The 18721-nt window shown below is 38.7% G+C and overlaps 1 long non-coding RNA gene across 3 annotated transcripts in view; it reads right to left on the bottom strand.

Annotated features, from left to right (window-relative positions):
• Nucleotides 1-11732: 11732 nt before the first annotated feature.
• The window catches only part of LOC140000680 (uncharacterized), a 30843-nt gene continuing 23854 nt past the window's right edge, over nucleotides 11733-18721 (bottom strand). For all 3 annotated transcript variants that reach the window (XR_011805811.1, XR_011805810.1, XR_011805812.1), the window contains 5 exons: nucleotides 17608-17736; nucleotides 17116-17180; nucleotides 16274-16323; nucleotides 13860-13958; nucleotides 11733-12350 (listed from right to left, as the gene is read on the bottom strand). This is a non-coding gene — a long non-coding RNA (uncharacterized lncRNA). The remainder of the gene's footprint in view (nucleotides 12351-13859; nucleotides 13959-16273; nucleotides 16324-17115; nucleotides 17181-17607; nucleotides 17737-18721) is intronic.

Below are 18721 nucleotides of genomic sequence, written 5' to 3'. Positions count from 1 at the left end.
CCCTCGGTAGTGCGGTTCCCACATCCCGCGAGGGACTGGGCCACGAAAAGGGGGAAGCGATTTGTGTGTGTGTGTGTGAAGGCGCTCCAGAAGATGGGACAGAAGAAGAGTAAGCCTTCTGGTCCCATGGGCAGGGTAACGTCTGATGTTAGGTTACCCTGGGATTAATGATTAAAAATTGGCAGGATTCCCCTTTTAGGCGGGGAAGCAATAAAGTAAAAATGATACATTATTGTGTTGAAGTTTGGGGTGGTAAACAGATTCGAGGAGACCACCTTTACTGGCCTGTATTTGGGTCCTTTGAAGATTGGGTTTGCCAGGCCCTAAATATTTATGTAAACTCAAAGGAACCTTTTAGTTTGGAAGAAAGTGAATATGGACATTTGTGGATCAGCTTGGAAACTCAAGCCGATTTATATCCTCTAAAAGAAAAAGGAGGGGATGGGAGGCAGAAGAAAAACCGAGAATTAGAGATACCAGCCCCACTGTCTCCCTATATTTCACCACCACCACCTGCAGCCCCTCAGACTCCCGGGCTTCCTAATCTGCAACCCCAGGGAGACTCTGATAGCGACTCTGACTCTAGCGTTCAGGGACCAGTGACTAGGAATATGTGGCTGTCCCCATTAACTCTGGGGACGTCCAAGATTTTAAGAAAGAGACAGGAGGAGGGTAAGCGAGCTTTAATGGCAACTGGCACAATGTTTCCAGCTGCTGAGGGATAATTCTAACTGGAATAGTAACTGTACATTGTATATTGTATATATAAAAGCCCAGGCATTTTTGTTAAAGTGTTCTTTTATACATATGTTAATATGTAAATATGAAAATATAAGAACTGCCATTGAGGTGTATGTTTAAGGGAACAAAATTTTCCCAGGCATATTATCGGTTCATCAGGTTTAAATGTTCCCAGTGTAATTGTCTACAGGCAGTTAATTTCCAGTGGTCTGATTTTACTTGTGTATCTATATATTGTGGATTTTGGAGGGATTGGGATTGACTAGTAAAGAGCTTCTAGGAAAACGGTGGAATATTAACCACTGCAGATTACAATAGGAAAAGTTCAAAGCAAAGAAATCCCGAGGAAAAGCCCCCTAGGATGTATACTAACACATTGGAGGGATATAGTGGGATAAGAGGGTACAGAGAGTAAAAGAACCCTTATTAAATATTGTAATCAGTGGTGGCCACTTTATAAACTAGAGGATGGAGCGGAGTGGCTCCTAAATGGAAGTATTAATTATAACACCATATTACAGTCAATGTTGTTTTTGTGGAAAGAAGGAAAACAGGATGAAATGTTGTATATTGATGTTGTTTCAGCATCTTGGAGGGAAAAGGTACGGAATTAAGTTGGCCCCTGACTGAGCCTTTGATGTCGGCATTAGAAAAGTAAAGGCTAGAGAAAGATAAAGTACGTGTTAAAAGGTTTGTTGAAAGTGTTAAAGGTATTCGAAGTTGAATGAGCAGGGAAAGGTGATGTAGGCATTATCTAAGTAACAGTCTAGAAGTTTTGGTATATTTGCATATTTGCTGTGGTGTTTGTTCAGTTTCCCAAGCATCGGGGAGGGGGCAACAGCCTGCTCCACCAGGGGCCTCTCCAGCGGCCGCAGGGGGGCTTCAGCTCCAGCGCCTGAAGCGCCTCCTCCCCCTCCTTCTGCACTGACTTTGGTGTCTGCGGGGGGGTTTCTCGCTCTCCCAACTGCTGTTACTTGTAAAGTATCAGGGATTAAATTAACTAATGAAACCCTAAATGTGATGGGGGTAGAAGGGACTGGGATAACAGTGCCACTTTTGGGGGATACCAAGCTGAGACTAGGGGATAAAATGATCACTGGGCAATTATTGTATGTATCCAAGGCAGAGACTAACTTGTTGGGAAGGGATTTGATGATTAAATTGGGCATTCAACTAGTAAATTGTTAGACTGGAATAACAGTGTTATTAATGGAGTGCTCTCTGGCCCTGAGAGCAAACATACATGTATATTCACCTCTGACTGGAAAGACCCTGAAATGGGGGCGGAAGCAACAATATAGGTGAACAATTTTACCTCAGGGGTTTACAGGGCCACCTATCTATTTGGGTAAATTCTAAAAAAAAAAATATTTTGGAGCAATTACAACTTCCCAAGGAGGTATTAATGTTACAAATATGTGGATCATTTTAAGGAAAATCGATACTCTCTGATGGGAGAGAAATGCTGAATAAAGTGATAATGAGGCAAATATTAACTGTTTTACATCAGAAGAGTCATTGGGAGGTGCAAGCAATGTGTGATGTTGTTCTAAGAAAGCATGTCTGTGTAGGAATATATACTTTAGGGAAGCACACATGTAGAGGATGTACTATATGTCAAAAGGTAAATAAAAAGGCCTTCTGTAACCTATCTAGAGGGGGACGGGAGCCAGGGCTTTGACCTTTCCAAAGTATACAGGTAGACTTTACTGAGTTACTTGTTTGTCCTAATTGACCACGTGACTGAATGGGTGTAAAGCTTTACTGCAAGGATCAAAGCAGGCCTTAGAGATTGAGTGGGATTTTCACAGCCCCTGGCACCCCTCCTCTTCTGGAAAGGAAGAGTGAATGAATGGTGAAATTAAGAAACAACTAACAAAACTTGTGCTGGAAACTAAGGCTTCTTGGGTAAAATGCTTACCCCTTGCACTGTTAAACATATGGACACAGCCCAGAACTGATGTAGGAATTTCTCCTTTTGAAATGCTATATGGTATGCCCTATGACTTGGAACTGCCACTTGATCACCCTCAATTCTAATTAAGACTTGGAAAGAGACTGCTTTAACACCACGATGGGGAAGGCCCCTATGTTGTTTTGCTTACCACAGAAACGGCTATTCGAACTGCGGAGAAAGGATGGACGCATGCCAGCCGTGTGAAAGGACCAATCCGGGAAGGTAAATGGGAGGCAGCTCCAGGCCCTGACGACTTGAAGCTGACACTAAGACGGACTCGATAAGTATTTTATATTATCTGTGTATCGTGGGAAGGGGAGGAGGCCCTGTTTCAAAGGCTCCCTAGTAGGTTCCCCTGAAGAACACTGCTGCTGCCAAGAAGAACCGATACCTTGTAGTTCGCTGCAACCGAACTGACAAGCGAGGCAGAGAAGTGAAAACGGTGGGGGACTGAGGGGCCGACAATTTAGATGGGCTCCAACCACCTCCTACGATACATGGGAGTCAGTATCATCGTTTTGGTCAGCTATGGGTCTGCGCATCCCCATCAGCCTTTTAAATGGAGCTTGATCAGATGGAAGGATCAATTCGTCATCCAGCAAACAACGACAGCGGGTGCTCCCAGTTTCCGCATCACATTATGTGACCTGGTGTCAGTGCAGCCATGCTTTAACCGATCAGGATTTTATTTCTGCCCAAGTTCTAACCCAGGAAAGGGGTACTGTAATTACCCGAGCATGTATTATTGTGCATACTGGGGGTGTGAAACCATTGCTATGGACTGGACACTCGGGGCTGGTCGGAATAAATTCTTACAAGTGGGATATGGGCCGCAAGGTTGTAACCAACAAGCAGGTCCCCGTTACAGGTGGTGAGGGCATGGTATAGGGTATACAGGAACCTTCCATGGAAATAAAGAAATTTGCAAGGTTCTATATATAAATATAACAAACTTGGATGATACTAGCTGGGTACTAGGAAAAATGTGAGGTGTCAGATTTTACAAACACAGAACAGATAGGGGAGGACTCATACTACTGAAAAGGAGGATGCTGATAGGCCCCAGGCAGTAGGACCAAATGAGGTATTGTCAGAAAATGTCCAGGGAATCCAGCCTGCGGAAAATACTACACTTCCAACCCTCGGCAGCCCTACGAGCTCAGGTAAAGCCGAGAATGATAACATAGCTGAGAATAACATATGGGGGGGTCATGAATGCCAGCTACAAATTATTAAACAAAACAAACCCAAATGTAACAAAACACTGTTGATTATGCTTTAGTATAAGGCCTTCATATTATGATGCTATCGGGAATCCTGGGGAGCCCTCCTGCACAAACGAGAACAGCCCTCTACATTGCAGTTGGGGAAAAGACATAAGGGTAACACTAACACAAGTCACTGGAGGTGGTAGGTGTGTGTGCACGGTTCCTAGTGGGAAGTGTCACCTATGTAATATCATGGAGAATGGAAAACAATCAGCCAAGTGGTTAATCCCAGCCAACAACGCTAGGTGGGTTTGTTTGTGAGTGGGCATAACTCCTTGTCTATCACTAAAACTCTTTAATGTGTCTCGTGATTTCTGTATACAGGTGATAATTATACCAAGGATTCTATACCACCCTGAGGATTATATGTACACCCAGACACAGTGGCAAGGCATCATCTGGAAAGATGGGAACCATTCACGGCTCTAACTTTGGCCACCCTAATAATCCTGGGAGGAGCTGGAGTGGGGACCAGGGTAGCCTCATTGGTTAAACAAAATCAAGAATTTGCTTCTTACACATTGCTGAGGACGAGGACCTGACCCAAATTGAACAATCCATCTCGGCCCTGGAAAATCTATCAGGTTGCTTTCAGAGGTAGTGTTACAAAATCATAGGGGATTAGATTTGGTATTTTTTTTACAACAGGACGGGCTGTGTGCAGCCCCGAAAGAGAAATGCTGTGTGTATGCTGATCACACTGGAGAGGTAAGAGATACAATGGCAAGACCCAGGGAAGGGTTGAAAAAAAAAAAAAAAAAAGGAAACGGGAGAATGAAGCCCGACAGAGCTGGTACGAATCTTGGTTTAATTATTCACCTTGGCTTACTACTTTATTATCAACAATAACAGGACCTTTGTTGTTCTTAATAATAGCACTAACTTTTGGACCATGTATTTTTAATAAATTGAATGCGATTGTAAAGGGACATTTAGAAGCGGCACATCTAATGCTTATACGTGCCAAATATGAGCCAGTAAGTACTAACGAAGAAATCGAGGAAACATTAGTTCTTAGTAGTCAAGCATTGCAGAGATTCAATGAACAAAATGAGTAACTAAAAGAAAAAGGAGGGATTGTAATACATACACCATAGATGTTTGTTCATTGTCCTTTGTATTATAAAACAAAGAGTTTTATTTGAGGAGCAGGTGTTGCGAAGGTTTCCTGCTGAAGTAAGGAGCTGTATAATGCTTAGCTAGACACTATGAAAATTCCATTGCTTAATGTAACAAAAAAAGAATCCTCTCCCCTTCCCTCCTTCTGCATCTCAGTAGCCTCTTTTGTTCAGAAAACACAGCTGCAAAGTTCATGTAACCATTTTCTGATAAGTTGTTAAACTAGTGTATCAACACCCTGCCTTCCTGTCTCACGCTGGGCCAACATGACCAAATAAAGAAAGAAGTTGAACCACAACGCCGAGGAAGACTACGGCCTTCATCTTCACGACCACCAGAGGGACAGAGACGACCCCCTAGCAACAGTGCGCGCAGTCGCAGAACATACCCGGACGTGCTGCGTAATCCTGAAATCACCAAGATATAAAAAGGGACCCTGGGGGGGGGTGAGGTGCGCGCCGTTGGTGGAGCCGAGACTCCCCGGCCGCCCAGCGCTGTTTTGCTTGCTGTTGCTTACTCAATAAATTCCTTTCTATTATTAATGCAATGCTCTCTGAAAATTAATTAAGAGGGAGCTTATAACAATGATGTAATCCTTATTTTTCCACATATACTATCAAGGCTTTATTAAATTAAATCTTATGATTAATATGGCAGTTACAGAAAGGAAGCTGCTGTCATCATACAAGGAAGCATTTCCAGAACCATTACTCTCTTCCTCCCTGCCCTGCCTTCTTTAAGCCCTTTCCTTCTTCATGCCCACACAGCTTACAGAATCTGTCTTCAATAGCTAGTTAAAGCCAAGAAATATCTAAAAGGGAACGAATTGTACCTGCTTCTTCAATGCCTGAAGAAGGTGCAAAGTTCTGCAAAATCTGTGAAGTGTGAAGTATAGGAAGGTATTTGAAGCACAAAATCTGTCATGAAAATGAAACAGGCTGAAAAGGCTTTGTTATTTTGAGGCACCTCACAGGACTAGTCAGATTAGTGAGTTAGTCCTGCACAGAAGCTGTTTGATTTGTTTAGAATGTAGTAATTTCTTACCGTATTTACAGTACCCCCAAACCATGTATTTCTTCTCTTTCTTTTAGGAGGTAAATAATGGACAGAGAAAAATGGCTTCTCCTTTCCCGTACAAACTAAGCCTGGGCCATAAAAACAAAAACAACCACAGATTTTACAAGTTTCTGAAGTTGTGTATTTTTTAATGTATTTGTTGTATCTGCACATACGGATTCGGTATTTATGTACTTGCAGACTGTTATGGTTTAATTTGACAATTCTCATCTTTCAAGTGGAAAATTTTTAATGATGTGTAAAAGTCAAACATAAAATTGTGAACAGGATGGGTTTTTTGTTGTTTGCTTTTTTATTGTTGTTTTATCTTTGTTTTTGCAATCATTTTTAAGCAGGTTTCTTGAAAGAATCTTCCCTTAGTCCTACCCATACTTAAAAAGGTTTTTCTATTTGTCAGTGTTTGCTTCATTTAAACAAGCTGGTACCTAGATTTTCTAGTGCACTTCAGCACACTGAAGTCATTCTGACTTCAAAAATTAATCTACCTGCCTGTCTATTTCATGAGTAATTAGTTACCAACTACTTTTATTTAGAAGCAAAACAAAACAAAACAAAATGTAATGTGTGCAATGAAGTGACCTGGATTGTTTTCTGATAGATAATCTATGCAAGTAGATTGAGGACAGTATTTGCCCTAGACCTCCACTGTAGAAGAGCAAACTTGGCTAAGATACAGGCCTATGGCACCAGGTTTCATATTGGTCTATGCAGATTATGAGGTATTTTATCCTACAGAAATAAATTACTGTTCTAAATCTTCAGAGTACAGAAGAACAGATTGGAGTGCAGTTTTGTTACATTCAACAATAAGCAGCCCCATATCATTTTAGAGCATCTAACGAGTTTTTCCACCCTCAGCCTTTGACAAAGATTTCATTTTACAGACTTTTTACCTGTTGAAATCTTTTGGATACAGAACCAATGACTTGATTGATTCTTCTACTGATTTCTTGTGTAAGTTCATCCTTTGTATAACAGGAATAAAAAAAGATGAAGCACATAAGAATTCAGCCTCACCTTCACAACCAAAGTAGATTGTTTGCTGACTCTCAATGTCCGATATGGACTGTGTGGATATTTGCCAGGCTAGACTTAAACAGCAGAATATGAAACGTCATAAAGTCATATTCTGTTTCAATTTTTCCTCTTCTCAAAAGACTGACAGCAGAAGGTGGTCAAAATAATGGTATTTAACATGATCAAATGATTGCATCTGAACTTCCCAGCTAACCTTCTAAAGGGGCTAGTGCAATCTTTGGTTTGGGGCAGAATACAGAAAAAATAAATAAATTTTATTGAAAATTATCAGTGCACTTATGCTGCAGTCACTAACCTTTCAGATAACTGAAAACCCTTTCCAAATTGTGGAAACTACGTTAAAATACTTGAAGTCTTCATGGATTCTTGCCTGCTAGCTGTCTTAATCTCTGCTAATACAACTGTATACTTCTAGGCTACTAGCCCTGCTATGGAATGTGACAAATTAGTATTTTAATTTGGGACAGTCACAATAGCAGCTTCCACTGGCTATATGTATATTTGGTAATCATCATTTTCAACTCAGATAACAAGAACTGGAAAAAGAGTCAACCGCTCTGAGCAACCATATATTCATGATATGTCCATCCCTGGAGATATTAAAACTTGACTGGACAATTCACTTAAAAAGCCACTCTAAACTGATCTGGCTTTGAATATGACAGTTAACAAGATGTCTTTCAAAGACCAAATTGTATAATTCTGATTTCTGTTTTGTACAAGTCCAAGCAAACATTCCCAGCAAAGACATAATTTTTTCCACTTACAGGTTTGGTACTATAGAAATGGAATGTAGGAGCACACATATTGATGTGATAGAAATACAGAAGTTCCTGTATTGTGCCTTGAATTGGTGTTACAGCAAGACCACAGGGACAGACTCTGAAGAGTTGAAGACTTCTAACAATATATAAAGGCAGTTCTCAGTGCTTTTATATTCTAACATATGATGTTTGGGTAGATATTATTTCCTCTTTTCATTTTCAAAATGCATCATTTTTCTCTACTCCTGCACAGAATTTGATACAACATGGATTTTAAGATATTTTATCTGCTGTATCCTAAACAAAAATTAATTTATTCTTTTCTATGGGTAGAGAAGGAAGGAGATGACACTGGCCTAAAGCACTTGACTTTGCCCTGCATCATGTAATATTTCAAAATGATGCAATAGGAATTTTCTTCAGATGGAATCATTCTGTCATCTGGTCTTAGCCTCAGATGTATCATAGCATCTATCTTCAGTTCTCAAAAATGTCCATGTAATCCCAATGGAACAATGATCTTTGAATCACAGAATAGCAGGTGAGACTGGATACAAAAGAGCCTTTCAGCTTGTGCTCACCAAAAGTGTTATGACTATATTTCACAAAACCATCTTCATTACTTCTTTCCTATTATGTCCATCTCTAGCCTCTACCACGCCCACAACTCTTCCTCTTACTACCACAAACTCCGTTTTGAAGCCAGCCTATTCTATCTGATCACAACTGATAAGCACTGGCTGTTGACACTTGTCTCAGCTCAGCACAATGAGAAGCCAATGACAAGATAAAAACAGATCTGTTCGAGAAGCAACTCAGATGATTTTCCAGTGGTACAAACTACAACTAAATATACACTCTTCCTTCAGTTGGAAAGACAAAATATATGAGCCAACCCTTGACAATCACAAACATGAGCTTTGAACTCGGCAACCAACACTACCCTATTAGCTTGCATATCAAACACATTTCCAGGGGTTCATAGACAGAGATCAGAAAGCCAGTCTAATAAATATAGTTCTTGCCTTTGAAGTTGGAAGTGCTGAGGCCTACTTTGATTTATTTTTGCTAACAGAAACTGCACACGTTGTTGAAAGGAAATAGTTTAAAAAAAAAAAAATCAAAATAACAACAAAAAAAACTGCTGGACTGCTGCTGGAAAGAAAACAGAAGATTACATGTATATGATTGATTACTAGCCAGCTACAGTACATTGCAGAGCAGCCATAACAATTGTAAAACAAAATAAAATCAAGATGCATAAAAAAAAAAAAAAGAACAGACACTGTCAGAAAATAGAAGTGATGGGCATCAAGGGTTCACTTATTCCTTGATGTTACAAGTGATACTGATGCACAGCATCTGGAGCATGCGCTGCCAAGTTCCTGCTATAGTTTGAGTAGAGAAGATGAAGGTTCCCCTCAGCTGCATTCACTTCCAAAAATGTATTTATATATATCTCAAAACACTACGGAAAAATAGAGCCAATTATTCTGAAACAGAAAGGCCATGTCCTGGCTCAGTACCCATACAAACATAATGGATTATCCAGTTGATTTTAAAAGGGCTTTAAAATTTATGCCGCTGTTCTCCCTCTATTTTCTACAAAATTTTCTCTGCAAAGGTTTGCACTCAGCTTCAGGGTGGATATAAAATTCACACCACCTTATCTCCTTCCCTCAGCTACATCTGAAGCTGTGCTTAAAACCATAAATAATCCCATCAAGATGACTATTTTACTGCAGGCTTTCAAACCTTCATACACATTTTAGAAAACAAGGACAACCTGTGTATTGATTACTGTTTTGAGGTTCCATTTTGTATGGACCTAGCCAATTTTTTGGAAGGGTCCTCAAACCAGCTGCCCAGGTACACAGAAAAAAATCTGCATGGAAAAAGAAAGAATTCTTTGTACACTGTCCAGCCAGTTTCCTGCATTATCTGCTCCCTTGTGACACCTACCTGCTGTTGCTTCTTTACTTTCTGTTCAGCATCACGTGTTCTCTATCTACTGACTGTCACTGTAAACGAAGCAAGTTATATATTTTTGAATGACACTCTAATTTTCAGAGCAAAACAGTCAAACTTAGGGACAAGGCTGGTGCAGGCCAAAAGTAATATTCCCCCTCTGCTGTACAGGTGACAAAGCACTGGCACAGGTTGTCCTGAGAGGTTGTGGGGTCTCCTTCCTTGGAGATCTTCAAAAGCTGACTGGGCATGGTCCTGGGCAGCCTGCTGTGGCCGGCACTGCTTGAACAGCAGGTTGGACAAGATGACTGCTAGAGGTCACTTCCAAAGTAAAATAGTCTGCAATTCTATGAGATGTGAAATAAAGTAGAGAAGAAAAAAAATAAGTCCAATTTGGCAGGAATTTTGGATGATCTTCTATTTGTCAGAGAGATCAAAGTAACTGTTTACTATAAGTGATCAACTCTGCACTAAGGCAACAGACAATAGCTTGTAGGTGTTGGCTTCGTAGGTGTTTTTGTGGCTTTCTCCTATCACTGTCTATAACCAGAATAAGCATTTGCATGACTATATGAAAGAGGATTTTTTTGGTTTTCATCTTCATCATTAAGAAAGAAACCACTAACAATTTACAGAGATCACAGACAAAGGAACTAAATGACAGATGGTTCTGATTTTTAAGCGGCACAAAGTACCCCAAAACATTGGAAAGTAGAATTTACAAAAGGCCTGGCTGCTCAAACTAATGCTGAAATTGGTAAATTTCAGTCCCACAACTGATCATTCACCTGTGATACTACACATAGCTTTACAAGCAGCACCCGCTTCAGGTACAGTTTCAAAGAAGCACATTTCAAAAGTTTAATATCCTTTACTCAGGATTCATTTTGCACTGTTATAATTAATTGTGTGTGACCTGTACATAAGCTTAAAAGGTTCTAAGACATATTATCGACAGCTATGGCAGGCACAGAAGATTCTGAATATTGCACATTAGAAACTATTTTCTCCTTACGTTTACACCTAAATTTAGCAGATTTGTTTTATAGAAAAAGTTTAAGTACATGCCTGTTTGTTGAGAAGCCTAGATTACAATTTTTTTCTTTTCCAATCTTCTGTTGCAGAGGTGGAACAAAGCGGTTGGTTGCTTCCAACCTTACTGAACTGATTCCATCTGTTTACAAAGAAAACAGCTTCACTTTTTTCCTCCTGGATGAAAAACAAGATTTTGTTTATAGCAGAATGGCATAAACCATCTGCAAGGCTCCTTCAGATCAGTGGGAGTGATTTAACTTCCGTTCAGTACAGCTGTAGATCTTGTACAAACTTAAAGCTGCTTTCATTTACAATTCATAAAGGATTGACCCCAGTTTTCCAGATGGATGTATTTGCTGAAAAAATGTGTCACAGTCTTCAAAGGCTGTGATTTTGCCATAGCACACACTCGTTCAAGTTATGACCTATTTTATGCTACTACCAGTTCATAATAATTTAAATAGCTCTGACTAATTTAAACAAAGCAACAATAACATTAAAAAAAAAAGCCCTCTCAGATGCCATTAGTATTTATGTAAGGTATCCTTCAGCTAGTGTATGTATTTTGATAAATAGATTTTTCATTTAGTTAAAAGAAATATTAGGGTACCCCAGTAAAACAAGCCAAAAGTGAACCCATGAATTTGCAAAGTTGCTTTATAATTTGTCATTTCTGCTATTGGATTTCAAAACATATGTGGTATTTGACAACAATAAAACAAAATTAAAAGACCTTATAGTATACTGGGAATTATGCACTGATGATTGTATATATTCTAGAAAACAGCTTTATTTGTTGTTTTCATAACTACACACATTTATAAAACAACAGCAGAGAATCAGGAGGTAAGTACTGATATAAATATTTAGGTGTATCTCTTTAAATAAAAAGCAATTAGCCTTGATAGTAATTTTGTTCTTCTGTCATATGTGAAATGTTGACTAAGATAATGGATGTCATTCCCATATGAATCATTATACTTACATACTTACAGAGGAGAAAGTTTCTTTGTTTTAGAGATAACAACACTAAATTGTGATCCTACTTGCTTAGTCTTTGCAGACCATTGAATTTAATCAGAAAATTTTGTCTGACAATTCCAGATATTTAATACACATACTGCTGAGAAGCAAAAAATTAAATAAACAAACAAACAAAAATCTGTAAGATCACTAGGACTACTAGTATAATATACAAAACAAAAAGTATAAATATAGTTTTAGGATGAACAAGTAGATGTTTTACATTAGTACGTTTGGATGTCGGCATTCACACTGATCAGTTTAAAATGGCTTCTGTCAGAGAGGTAGAGATAAATGAGCTTTCCTTAGTTGGCAATCTTGAATCTGAGTATTAGTCACTTTTTCATTTCCAAAGTCATTCTTAGGGAGAAAAAAAAATGTTTTGTTTATTTATATATTCAGCTGTTTGAGACATTTATGCATTAATATAGAAATTTATGCGTTAATATGGAAAAAGCATTATGTTTCAAACTGAATATGTGTATGTAGAAAAAGCAGTAGGAAGTTTTTATGATTAGAATAATCAGCTAAAATGAAAATAAAATCTGTAACTAAAAGAAACCAGCAGAAATCTTTGAAAATTGCTACGTAAACTGGTCTGGATGGATAAGTCTGTATGCCCAATTAGCAAGAGGGCAAAGTTCTGATATGGACATTTACTGACTTGCTTCATGGAAACGCTTCTTCTTCAGCCAGCATACTCTCTGGTGTTAGAAAGGGCCAACTGCAGTGTGCTGTTTGACACCTATAGCAGTAACACTTTGGTATAAACATAAGCTATCAAGCCAATAGCAACAAAAAAAGTTAAATAAAAATTCACAGGAGATAGTACATGCAACCAGTGCTTTGATGTGAATTTTTAGTTTTAAGGCCACGGTAGCTGATAAAATGTTAACAACAGAGCTATATGATACAGCTTGTAGAGTGACCCAGATAGGAATAATCATATTTTATGACACCTCTCCATCCCCACTACCTCTGGAATATAGGGTAATCCAGAAAGTATTAAGAGACCCATTTGAATTTCCTCTCTGTCACAGTGAAAATCACAAGGTACTAATAAATATTATATCACAGCCACCCACTATAAGTGTTACTATAACCCAAGGCACTGTATGTCCTTCTCTACTAGCACCATAAATAACTGATTATGACACTCTAGGGAAGGTGGGTGGTTATTTTCAGTTATAAGTAGGATCCATGTTCAAAGAACAGATTACAGATAATTATGTGTGCATTTATCTCTATTAATTATTCATTAATAATTATGCATGTTTATGTCTCCTGTCAGCTCAGCCAGCAAATCACTGTTTTGAAGACAGTCTCATCATAAGACAGCTAGAAGCAAAATGAAGGCTTACACTCCTTCTTTCAACAAACAGACACTATGCATTTTGTAGAACCTAGATATCTTCTAAATCAAAGGGTGTTCTACCTTACTGAAGTTTCACCTTCACATTGTAAAATGCAAAAAGCTGAAACAGGAATATGACCAAAAACTTACATGCTTTCCTGATATTTAAAAAATAAAACATCAACATACATGCATATGCAAAATAATAACTACCAAACAAACAAAAACACTTATTATGAATATTTGAAAGGGTCAAGCCAAAGAATTACTAGAACTTGACAAAACAGTAACAGTCCACAGTCACTTTACTGCAGAGTACTGAATTTCTTTTTAGATATCACTGAAAAGGAATGAAAAGGAATGAAGGGTACATCTGTCTTTTTTCCTGTTGGAAAGAACAGAATTTTTTTGGAGCCATAATTACTAGAAATGAGCAACAAAAAGGGAACAGGTCCTTCATATCACTCCCACAGTCATCTATGCCACAGAACCACAAGTTCCAAGTCTGCGCTTACCAGCAGTAGCTGTAATGATAATCAGCCTCAGAATATTGCTGTGTCAGGACAGAACTGAAAAATACGATGATTCAGCAAATCATGAAAAAGTTCACTGCTCTGTCAAGAGAATGTGACAAGATTTCACTGTTACATACTTTCCCATCTACTTCAATGATAATGTACATTTTAAAAATAATCTAGTTTATATTAATTAATACTAATTAAATATAAACACTTTACCAAATCAGAGCTATTGCTAGATAAATTTATTACATAAAACAAAGTGTAGGCACTTTGTAGGTACTGAAATCTCTAAATCTTGTTAACAGTATGCACTGAGCATGTATGGTGAACGTGTAACAGGAAACTCTGTACCACAGCATGCCAGAAGATGAAGCATCTTATCTGCACAGTCCCTTCTCAAGCTGGTGAGGGGCCTGGAGAGCAAGTCCTATGAGGAGCGGCTGAAGGAGCTGGGCTTGTTCAGCCTAGAGAAGAGGAGGCTCAGGGGTGACCTTATTGCTCTGTATAAGTACATTAAAGGAGGCTGTAGAGAGGTGGGGGTTGGCCTGTTCTCCCATGTGCCTGGTGACAGGACGAGGGGGAATGGGCTAAAGTTACGCCAGGGGAGTTTTAGGTTAGATGTTAGGAAGAATTTCTTTACTGAAAGGGTTGTGAGGCACTGGAACGGGCTGCCCAGGGAGGTGGTGGAGGCACCATCCCTGGAAGTCTTCAAAAGACGTTTAGATGTAGAGCTTAGGGATATGGTTTAGTGGGGACTGTTAGTGTTAGGTTAGAGGTTGGACTCGATGATCTTGAGGTCTCTTCCAACCTAGAAATTCTGTGATTCTGTGATTCTCAGGACACTTCCCCAGCTGGCTCCAAAGGCAGAGTTGCTCATGGAACTGCCACCTAGGCTGGCCATGACAAGGTGCATGTGGGAAGATAATTGGAAAGTCCCAACATGCTAGTCTTGTGATTTCACTACTGAATTAGACAGTGAGAATCTGCTCTACAATTGTGCACTTCAAGCTTTATCTTTTAAAACTAATCTGAATGAGGTAGGTTTTTGTTTTTATATTACCCCATCAGCTGAAAAGAGTTTGATCAATCATTCTATCACGCTGTCCTAACTTGGAAAACCTTACCTCTGCAGTCATTTACACAGAATAAGCAGATTCACTCTGCACAGACATCAACTGACATGATAGTTCAATCTCATTTCTCAACTTTTTTTGCTGGAAACAGTCTCTTTGTACTGTTGAAGAAAATTCCCCTGGAATATACTACTCAATTTTATTCAAATGTACTGTTACTTTTCAAGCATTTCCAGATAAACATACCTTCATTTTAAAAACAGCAACATAGTAACACAGAACACACAAAAGAGGAAGCCGGTGCGTAAAGGACATATGCCTTCAGTTATAAACCGAAATGATAAAGTTATGGGAAAAAAAAAAAAAAAAAACTTGCAATGCTCTCTTCTTTACTCCACACCAATACATGTATAACTGATTAAAAGGGAAATTTATTATTTCTGTAGCTTCATTTCTTCTACTCTGTTAGCACAGAATTTTGTTTTACTTCTGTTATTAACAAAAATGCTTAAGAATAGCAGTATTTATTATACAAATCCTGTTGCTTAGTGTGTTTTCTAATACATTTACATTAATTAGGAGGAATTTATGCTTGCACAGAAAATTCAATATATCTTTCCCTGTTGCATTTTGTGTCTCTTAATATCTCTTAGTTTTCCTCCTCCTTTTTCTTCATTTCCAGGAAGTTTCTTGATCTTTGACTTTAAGTCAAAATCTTAAAAGTTTTGGCTCTCCTCATCAAATCATCATCATCATCTAGAAGAAACTGAGAACCATAGCTTGCTTTAGTTTTTTGAAAACATTTTGGGGAAGGAATGGAATAACAATCATTAAATATTTGTAGTCATCAATATAAAAATAAGCTTTGTTTCTACTTCATTTCTCTCATTCATTCTTCACGAATCTTCACCCATCACCACCACAACTAATACTTCATACTAACAGCAGCTGCTTAGCATATTCTTTTCTATAAACTTCTTGTGGAAAGCTTTACCTGAACCTTGTTATGTAACTTAACATCAACTTTTCCTCACAAGTCCATTTAATGACATTATTACTTGCAGTCTTGGAAGCAGAAGGCAATCTAATCCTTGTCTTTCGGTTCTACTCAGTATTTTCCCCAGTGAACACCTAGTCTGAGTACAACGATTTACAAATACTGAGCTAGTGTCTTCCTACACCTCCCAGTTTGTCTCAGAAACTATCCTTTCTGAAGGTCTTATTGCCTGGCATAGGACGCTTGTGCAATTGCTAGGCCGTCCCTTGTGAAAGCAGTAACTAATGCTCTTCTTTTAAGAAATGCAGCATTCCTCTGAGTTAATAAATACAACTTACCTTGCCTGAAATTCCCTTCTTTTAACTATTCTTGCCATCTTCTCCCAAGTCTGTAAAGCAACAGAGGCCATAAGTGAAGGAAGAAGAGGATAAAACATGAATGGAAACACAAATGGCAGTCACACACTGTGCAAGCAGAGATGCACTTTTCACACTGTGGGAGGCCTCAGTAGCTGTTCAAACAGCAGGGTCTGAGTAAATCTCAGCTAGTCTGCTATGAAGAGAGCTATTACTCCCATTTCCAGGGAATTATAGGCTACCTGGTATAAGAGACTAAGAAGCAAAAGAGGATGATGTCTCGAACTCTCAGCAGAAAAGGTTGTAGCCACATTTTAAATTGGCCTAGAAAAGAGCATCCTGCAAAAGCAGGAGAGCACTGTTCCAGGGCCAGCCTCCTGGAAACCATCTGAGACATCTCTGCATCTGTGGTCCTGCCAGTGGGCAGAAGGGAAGGCCTTAGCAACACCTTTCTCCAAACACCTTTCTAAAAGGTTCTGCACATGCAAAGTAATGGCTACTGGCTTATAAATGTCACAGCTCTGAGGGGCCGTGTGTGCACCCACCACCATCACAGACAGACCAGAGACATCACTGGAACCACGGGCAGTGATCCGGACCTTTCCCTCTAAGTCTATCGCCCTCTCTGACACTCTCTCTCCCTCATATGTTGTGGGCCATTCAGCTCTTTGGAAAATAACAAGGTGTAAATAGCCCCCGTTATAAACAACTTTCAATCAGTTTCAGCCAGAATAGCTTCTGCTGTCAATAAAACTTTTCAATCAAACGTTTGGTGTAACATCACCTTACCGTTGCCCAAGGGTACTTCGAACATCAGCACTCACCAAGAGGATCATCCAGGACGTCCCCTCTGGGCCTCCACACCTGGGCTGCACCTGCCAGACAAGAGCTGAAACCCAAAGGGAAAAACATCAAGATGGCCAGCTTGCAGCCCAGTCATGCTGAAGTGGATATTAAAGTTGTGTCCTGTGTCTGACAAGACCAAAAGTTTCTTAAACAACAGCATACCTGCAGGAAGAGTCCCCAGTTAAGTGTCCTGCTGCACAATGTCAATTCTTTGCCAAATATAAAGAGAAAAACAATATATCTGAAGCAGTGTGTCACTAAATAACCCTAATTCAGAAATCGAAAACCAATTTTAAAGTAGCAAGTAAGTCTAACGAAATTTCTGGGTTTTTTTTGAAACAAGACCTACAAGAAGGGTTTCCACTCAAGATAGCAAAGCAAACTAAAACCTTAATTAAACAGCAGACCTAAGAGAAGGAAATAAAACCAGCCCAAAGACAGGAAACTTGTGTAGGTTACCTGAATCTTACCTGAAAGGTTAGAGGAAAGGAGGTAAGGAATCACATGGACTCACTGGAGATGTTAAAAATAAATGGATCCAGGGTATTTTGACAACTTAGCCTATTTTTTAATGTGGTTATAGCTTGTTTTGTGATTACCTGAAATACATGAATACGGATATGCATGAGATTTTATGCCAGACCTCCACAAATCCACAAATGAGTTCACTGTGAACTTCTACAGAAGAATTTTTTTTCTTCTAATAGAGAAAATAGTTTACTAAAAATAAATTCAACTGGAAAATACATTACACTTCTGAAGATCTAGCATGTTGGAACTTTGGATTTCCTGTCAAATGTCATTGAAGCATGAAACAGTAAGATTTGAATCCTGTTTTAATTGAAAATATTGCTACAATTTCAACCAGGAAGCTGCTAACAAAGCTTTCATAATAAAGATTTTAAAACAAAATTGTTTGTTTCTAAACTCTACACATGCACTCAGTTTTATTTTGACTGAAAATGTAATTATATTCTTAAAGTCAAGAATTATATTCTCTTAAAACTGAGACTACTGCTGAATTATGCCAGTTATACAGCCATTTCAAATTCATATTGAGCTTTTTTTTTTTTTAAGAGAAAATAAATACTTCCAAACAATCCTTTGCTTCAGAAAATATAAGCACCCTTTCATGATAAATTTATGTGTGTGTGCATGTACAAACACATATATGCATGAAAAAATAATTCTTCCCACAGTACTTGTCTTCAAGAATCTCACTGATCAATCCCTTATTCTATCATGGCAGCAACTAGGAATTAGTTTTACGCCTTGCAGTAGATGACACCTTTTGTGTTAATCATGCTACAAAGCTTAAATTTTATAGCTAATAACTAAAATTCAACAATGTGAGGGATATGCTAAAGGCCACTTCAAACTTCAGAACAGCAAATCTATTTTCTGCTCATGGTTAAGTATATTTACATTTCTGGAGGCCTGAATAAAGAGGTCCTATTTACACAAAGGGTCAGCCATTCCTGAACTCTGCATATTGAATGGCATATTTTCTTTTGTCACTCATGGTATGGGTACAGGACAAACAACTCAAGTTCAGGATTTCTACAGATATTCTTTACTTTTTGC

This window comes from Anas platyrhynchos, chromosome Z (assembly GCF_047663525.1).
Source record: "Anas platyrhynchos isolate ZD024472 breed Pekin duck chromosome Z, IASCAAS_PekinDuck_T2T, whole genome shotgun sequence".
Classification (NCBI taxonomy): Eukaryota; Metazoa; Chordata; class Aves; order Anseriformes; family Anatidae; genus Anas; species Anas platyrhynchos.
The sequence above is the reverse complement of the archived record's forward strand: the minus strand, read 5'-3'. Positions and strand labels throughout refer to the sequence as shown.